The sequence below is a fragment of the Zonotrichia albicollis genome, chromosome 2 (genome assembly GCF_047830755.1).
Source record: "Zonotrichia albicollis isolate bZonAlb1 chromosome 2, bZonAlb1.hap1, whole genome shotgun sequence".
NCBI classification, from domain to species: Eukaryota; Metazoa; Chordata; class Aves; order Passeriformes; family Passerellidae; genus Zonotrichia; species Zonotrichia albicollis.
This window is the reverse complement of record NC_133820.1, coordinates 46069196-46077450: the sequence shown is the minus strand read 5'-3', so window position 1 is coordinate 46077450 and position 8255 is coordinate 46069196.

Below are 8255 nucleotides of genomic sequence, written 5' to 3'. Positions count from 1 at the left end.
TTAAGCCCTTTGCCAGGAAATAAACTATTTCATTCAAAATGTTATTGCATTAAGCAGAAATGACTAAGGCTGAGATTCTGAGATCCAGTTCATGCTGAATGTCACCTCACTTGACAGGCAGATCTTAGGTAACAAAAAAGGCATTAAAAAAGCCAGCTTTTAATTCAGTTATATTTTTAGCTAGGCCCTCCTGCTTATCTCTAGATATCTTGTTTGTTATCAGAATGAGTTAAAGCTTCATGGAGCATAAGGTGAAGTAAAGCTGAGCTGCTGTGGTACATGACTTTATATACTGAGTAGGATCAAATGGGTAAGAAATTGGTGATGCTGGACAGGAAATAAGATCCTCTTCCCTTCACAAAGCAATGCCCAAGTGTGGTAGTAAGCAGAATCTATTAAAAAAATACAAAATAGAAATGTATTCACAAATAATTTAAAGAGTTTGTTTTACTCTGACTTCTACAATTGGAATTTTCGCAAGTAGTTGGATAGCAACCAGAATTTTTTTCACAAGAAGGCCATTTCATTGTTCTGCCTAAAAAATTTCCGTCATTCAATTAGGGAGCTGAAACAATGTCTTGGACAAAAATGACATGTTCTCTGCAAAGCAAACAAAACCCAAAACAAGCTCAGTGGTTTTTTTCCATTAAAATTGCTGTCTCTCTCCAACTGGCTATCCCAGTTTAAATCCTAATGGAAGAGAAGCTCAGCGGTTTCTGTCTCTGTCAACTAAAAAAAAAAATACAGCTGCAGAGAGCGAAGCTGATCTGGCCCAGGTAACCTGTAGTGAAGAATGGATCCCTTTTGCAGTGAAGATAAAGCCTTAAGGAATCGGCCACACAGTATGAGTAATGGCTAAATAAAGTATGCAAAGAAATGATTCACAAATAAGCCATAGACTGAGAGTTATTAATTGATTTACTCACTGGATTCTGACACACACCACATTTTTCAAGATTTCCTAGCCAAAAAAGGCATCCTATTTGTGCAGATTATTAGAACTTTAGAGTGCCTAGAAAGAACAGCATTGCTCTGAATTTTGGGTTTTTAAAATGGAAATTGAATTGAAAAACCTCCCTTTGTATGAAACATGAGGACTTGACCACTTTTTTATCGTTATGACTACGCCACTTTTCACAGAAGTAGGGTGTTAACCTCTGAGATGTGGCAGTGTTCCAGCTCAGATGTTTTTCTTTCTTCCTGGATTTTCTCTGTAGTCTCAGCTGGATGACGTATTGCTCACTTCCCTTCCTTTGTATAATCCTGGTGGCACAGAATGGGAAAGACTGGTGTGTTTCCCCTATCGAGATTGCCTGCTGCTGAAATGCAGCTGAAATGCAGTGAGGGATATGTGCCCAAGGTGAACTGCATCCACACTCTTAAGGCACTCAAGAGAAGCTGCATATCCACGAGGCAGACTTTGCCCCCAGTTTATTAAGCTTGCTGTTACCCTCCTTGGATGACAGCAGTGCAGGAATAGGGAGTGGTGTTACCCTGAGCATTGTTCATTGTCCATTCTTTACCCAGAAAACACAGGTTATTTTTATCAAGCCTTAGAAGTAACAGAGAGGATCATGATTAGCTGATGAAACCCAGCAATTCTGCAGCATAATAAAAGACAAAAAACTCCAAAGGGACAAACAAACTGTAGGCGACCTATGATCTGTAAAAAGTAATCTTGAAGAATTGAAAAGAAGTCCACTCTGGAGTTCCACTCCTCTCTTTTACATTAAACCTTTTGCTTTTCCACGAGTAAGAAAATCTTTAACATCTTTCTCTTCCATGGTGCCTTGTCAGTAAGTGGTGCCATTTGCAAGCAAAGGCATATTTCTCACATATTCCCACAGCACTGTTCTGAAGTTCACTCTTTTATAGGCAGGAATCTGAGACAGGCCTTTCCTTAGGGTCTCTAGAAGGTCTGGGCTGGGATTTTTCCACTGTACCACAATCTCCTTCTTAACACAGCTCCATCTCTGGGCCTGGCATGAGCTTGGTTGTTACTTTGGCAGCCCACAACTAAATAAAGGATGAAGAAAAACTCAGGATGATTTTCTGACCCTAAAGAGCCATTCAGTAAACCAGGAAAAAGTCCATCTTGATATTGCTAATATTTCATAGGAAACCCACCTCATCCGAAGATCTTATTTTTATAACCCTTCAGAATTTCTTTGCATTGTATAAAAAGAGACACATTCTTAATTCTTAATTGAGGATAAGTTCTAAATCTGTTTCAAAGATGTAGTGGGGCAATACCTTGGAATTTAAGTACTTCAAACTTCTGAAAAAGCCAGATATGATATTTGCAGCTGAGGTCCACCTCTGCTCTGAAGAAAGCCCATTTCACCAGTGCGATTTTATTTTTAAAAGCAGTTTTCCTGGCAGGCTCCTCTGCCTTCAGCCGATTACGTAAAGTAAACTATTGACATATGCAGACCAGTTGAGGCCATTTTCTCTATTAAATTCAAACCTTGTTTTAAAAGTGCAATTTTAACATGTTGTTCTTTCTGAAATATTCCACAATATGTGCTTTCACATTTGGTTATATAACATTACATTCTTTTATAATAATAAAGCCGAGTGTATTTTGGAATTGTTCACAGACTGAAGCAGTTTAGCACATGGGACACATCCAGATGTGAAAAAGTTCTGTGGCTTGGCTAGACATGTTACTAAACCTTTTCTCAGACATCCAAATGATGCTCAGGATGAATTTAGATTTCCTTTCTGAAAGGGACCTAGCACTTTCCTAGTATGCACAGGGAGAAACATCCTATTTCTGATGCTGGGCTATTGCAGTTGAATATGAAATATATTTTACTTAATATTAATTCAGTAATATGCTAAAACTGCTCATGAGCTTCATTTAGGTACTTATATAGCCTGCTAATGGCCTTGATACAGGAGAATACACAAATAAAAATGCTGTATTGAATTGAATGTCTTCAAGCTTCAGCCTAGAGGCAGAGATGACTGAGAGTAAGGCTCCAAGAAACCCCTCTTTGGTAGGATTTCGTGTAAAGGCAGATTGCTAGGATTTTTCCAAATTCATAGGTAGGTGCTTAAATATAAGCCACAAGGGGATCTGCTATTCTAACAGAATAAATACATTAATTTGTGAGTATGTGGGGCTTTTCTGTTTCAAGAAGCTGATGAAGGGATAAGGGATTATATGATGACATAAGAAGGGCTACTGCTATACAGCAGCCTCTTGGGTGGAGATGGGCAGCCCCTGTGCTGCAATGAAACACCTCTTTTGTCTGAAGGCATTTTCATCACCCTGTGAAACTGAAGGCAATTCAGGCCAAAGCTGTGGTCTGCATTCCCAAACAGAGATTTGAGAGATGCTACATAGCTCTCTCTGCCAAGGGTGTGACATCACTGACATGAGTCTTGGCACAGGGGATCTCTTGCCCAGATACCATCCATTGTCTCTGGCTGCATTATCATGTGTTGCCATCCCCACAGCAGCTACATGATCTGCACATGACACTGCTATAGCACACTTCACCCCAGCACAAATCAGCACTGTCATCAGCACAAATTTAACCTTATGACCTTATAGGATAGATCCTGCAGGACTTACATGTATGGATCCTGTATTGTCTCTGCACAAGGGAAAATTGTGTGGACCTCAGGGATTTCATTTCAACTTCCATGCGCCACTCATTGTTCTGGTCCTTCACTGGGCTACTTGATACTTGTTTTATCTATGGCCGGGGATGAGTGAGGATAAAAGTTCTCCACTAGGATCAAATAATCTGCTTCTATTGGCTTATTCCAGTCTCAGATTCTGGTCTGAATCAGTCAGGACCTGACCCATTAACTGAACAGTGTTTCTGTTAGTATGAGACAATGGGTCTATGTCAACAGTGTGCTGGTTTGGCTTTACATCACATTGAAATCAAAGCAGTCATCATGTCATCAGCCTGTAGAAACACAGTGGTGAGTTCATCCACAATAGTTATTTAAAATCTGTCTCTCTTTTTTTTTTTTTTTTGAGCTGACTTTGATGGAAAACTTCAGGCTGACTGCCTTTGAGTTTGCTTTTTTATGTTGTTTGTTGTTCTGCTTCCTGGTTATTATTGATATCCCATCATTACCCAAATACTTTCTAACCACAGGAATTAGTGCAGCTACAAACTCTTTTTTCTTGTTTGTTTCTTGTTTCTCCCCTTTGCTTGTAACTTATGAAGATTTATTTGTAGAGGTCAAATGTCATGTCACAAAGTGTTTTCTATCCTTTCCCTGCATATAGGCACAATACAGTGATTTACCATGAGACCACAGAGTTTAAATTCATTGGCTTGCAGCATTTATTGTTTTATTTATCCACAGATTTCTTATTTATTCATTCAAAGGATCATCCTGGCACAATTCAGTTTGTTGCAGTGATGAGATTCTAATTCAAATGTTGAGCTTTGGCTTTCTTTATCAAAGAATTATTTTCCAAACATGCTTATCACCAAATACTCTTCATTTGCAGCTGCAAGATATCTGGGTGGGAAATAAGAGACAACTTAGAAGTGCATGCCAGACCTGCTTTATTTGCAGATGTGCCATGTACACAGAATTCCCACCTGGTCTTTGCCAGGAGTAAAAAAAGATGTATAGTAATGTCTGCACTCGGCATTGCAATGCTGAAAGCTTTCTTTTCATGGAAAAAAAAAGTCTGGACATTTCATGCACTTATATGGTATTTTGTAGCCTACTACTTTAGAGCCAGAGGAAATGTACATGTCCAAAAGAGTTTGCTGGATACACAGACAGTATTCTTGGAACTAGACTTAACTGTAATCATTAGGGAGAGAGATCACTTTGTTGCTTTCCTTATGCTAGCATAGCCAATGTGCTATGCAGTTTGAACTCTAGCCTCCTCCTCCTCCTCCAGAGCAGGAAGCTTTCCATTTTGAAAGCAACAATTCCATACATGACAGATCGATGAGCAGCACTTGTACACAAAAACACACAGAGATTTGTTCTTTTTGCCCTTTATCCCTGAGAAGCTTCACACTCACATGTATCATAATCTGCCATCTCTGTTCTTGAGGCTTACAGTCACTACTCCACATCTGCCTCCACGGCTGAGTCATCTCACCTAACATTAGGCATCTCTAGCACAGATGTCTACAGCTAAACCAGGCATCTGAATTGCTTTTTGTAGTCACTGGACAGAAAAACACACTTGCAGGGACCAACATTAGGGATCTTTTTTTTCAAAACTGGCCTGTGTTAGATATTTAACCTAGATGAAACGGATTTTGTCTTAAAATCCATTTAGTAGATCTTTACCATTCATGAAGGAAGCTTGGGTGACTGGCCTGGATTTATATATCTATGTTATAGTGGCATCCAAGCCTTGGCCTTTCTGTTCAAAGTAAAACCTCATATTGATTTGACATCTTCAGTGGGTGTGTAATGGGTTTATATTCCACCTGACCAAGGAAGATGTTCCAGCCTTCACTACCAAAACCTGATTTGCACTCTTTTCATCACTGAGTATTGTACATGATCTTGCCAGTCAGGTCCATATGCTGGATATCAATTTTGACTTCTTTGACCTCTTTTGAGTTCATTTAAATATAGATTCAATTGTTTAGGTTCCTCTAAAATACATCTCATCAGCAAAAATTGTGTGCAAGTTTTAGGTCTTTTGCATGAGCAAGATGTAGAAACTGTCTAAAATTCAGCTACTAAAGAATATGAAACTTTACTCAGAATATGGATAACTCTTAGCTGTGCAGATCTTATGTACAATCCATACTCTACTGACATTGCCACATCTGTATGGTTTTACTGATTTCCCCTTCTGTGTTCATCAAAACTCAGTTGTATCTCTTCTCTCAGGTAAACAGCTTTTCCGTCCTCTCTTCCTATCATGCATACTGAGAGTGACTCCTGCTTTTGCCACATATTTGCCATGTTTTTAAAAAAAACAAGCATTCCTATTAATGATCTCTCAAACCCATTCATTGTTTTAATTCAGATTCCTTCTTGCAGCTTTCCTTGGCTATGATGGCTAGAAAATTCTTGGCAATCCATGCTGTCTGGCTGGCTAATGCACTTGCATTGCTTCCTCACTCTCCATCTAGGTCTTTTGTATTTTGTCTTGGATTTAGATTCTAAAGCTATTTGCCCATGTGTATACAGTACTGAGCTCAACTTCTGCTGAGCCACTACAGGATAGAAATATTAAGGTATTATTAAAGAAAATAATAACACTGAAAAAAAATTTTAAAACTTGAGGGTAAATAACATTTCACAAAAGCTTTCCAGTGGAGATTTGCACTGTCCTCTTTCATAAACACTAAGACTGTGCTTCCTTTGTTAGAAAATCTTTATTCTTCTGGTTTTGATTCTTTCATACTTTTAAGCTGAAAAGCTTCAGCTAGGTTCTGAAGCCAACACTGTTGCAAGCATGCAGCCCTTTGGCAAAGTTCTTGTATTTTGTTTTTGTCTGTAAAATACCAAGCTTTAGAATAAAAGATCACCATCATTTTGCTCAAGGCAGGCAGAAAACTTCCAGGCTGTAGCAGGTTTCTACCATCTGCTGCTCAGACAGAAAGGATTGTACTTCAAGTGGACATTGGTGACAAAAGACTTATTGATAGTATTTTGTTGGATCAGTTGGTATAGTTTGAAAAGTTAGACAATTTTCAAAAATATTAGCCCTTTGTATGTCCCAAAACTTACTGTATATAAAATGTCTCATATACCTCATGCCATAGAAACAAGTAACAGGTTAAACACAGTAGCAGAGGTGTAATATACAGCCAAGACCTGAGATACCACCTCATTGGGTCTAGAAAGAGCACAATCAATGCTATATCAATAATGTTGTAATTTTTTTTAACAAAGGATACCATTCTACTTAACTAGATGGAGTGTTTGAAAATAAGTGTTTAAACACCTCATAAGGAATTACTTCAGAACAGAAAGAAAACCTCCACTGGTTCTGTGGAGTAGGTGACAAGAGCTATCCTAGCCTGGAACCCCCAGAGAGCAGTAACAGCTGTCATTATAGTCTCAGGACATAAATATCCTTCTTTGAAAATGTTCTCCTATCCTTCCCTCTAACAGCCCTCTCCTTTGAAACCAGAGTGTCATTTACAGAGATACAGTTTCTTCTGGTCTTCTGCTTTGTGCGGTGTCTCATTTCTGTGTTATTTCCAGTGAAATCTCGGTCAGGTGATAACAGCTGGAAGAATTAAACTACTGCATGTCAGAAATTAATAATAATGCAAATATCTCTGAGACACAAGAATTATGAATTCATTGAGCTTGTTTTTCCAAAATGTATGAAAGCTAGTCACTGACAGGATGAAAGAGCAGTCATTTGGGGAACTATCTCATGTGCCTGTCACCATTAAGCACTTATTTATGCCTTATTAAAGCAATTGGCCACACAGACTGGCTGAAGGGAGCTGCCTAGAATAGAATATAGATGGCTATAGGTGTTTCATCAGGAATAAAAGTCTGCACAAAGCTCTGTCTCAGTGGAATCAGTCAGCAGTCCCTCTGAAATCTGCCAGCTTTCTGAGGCACCTCAACAACTTTGCCTTATCGTGTGTGTCCTGTTCCTCTGGATAACTGTTTTCTGCTCTGTGCTAAACATGCCTTGTGTGCTGGGAAATGCCGTTGATCTGGCATGGTGCCTGAAAGGTTTTGCATATGGGCAGGAATGTTTTGTTCTGATAAAGAAAGGGCTGCAGATGCAAGAATGTCAATTCGCAAGAAAAAGGGAGGAGAGTATCTAGTGCAGTGGAAATAACCCTCCTTTTCTCACGGACAAGGGAATTGTTTAATAATGCTCAGCACCAGCTCTACCCATTATTTTTGTCTGTGAGGAGCACCTGATCTTCACCTTGGTGATTTATCATCCACATGAGCAACTTTTACAAGAGGCAGTGAACTTATCTGAGGTTAAACATTTGGTTGCAGAGATTGTTGCTGCTTCAAGTCTGTTGATCCTGACATTTTAGCAACATCTGTACATGACTTTATCTATTACAGCTCCAGGACTGTTGCTTCCCTTCTCTTCACCAAGGTCTTGATTTGATACAGTGTCAGTGCATCGCTATGAAATTTGTCACCTTTATGGAACACAGCAGTGTTCCAAAAGGCAATTCTTTTTCAATTTATACTTGAAACTTTCAGGCTTTATTTAATAGGATGCACTCAACAGGGGTCTGTTCACATCAAGTACGAAAGTGGCCTGAGAGACACTAAAGCCTCTAATATTGAGCCCTCAGTTAACC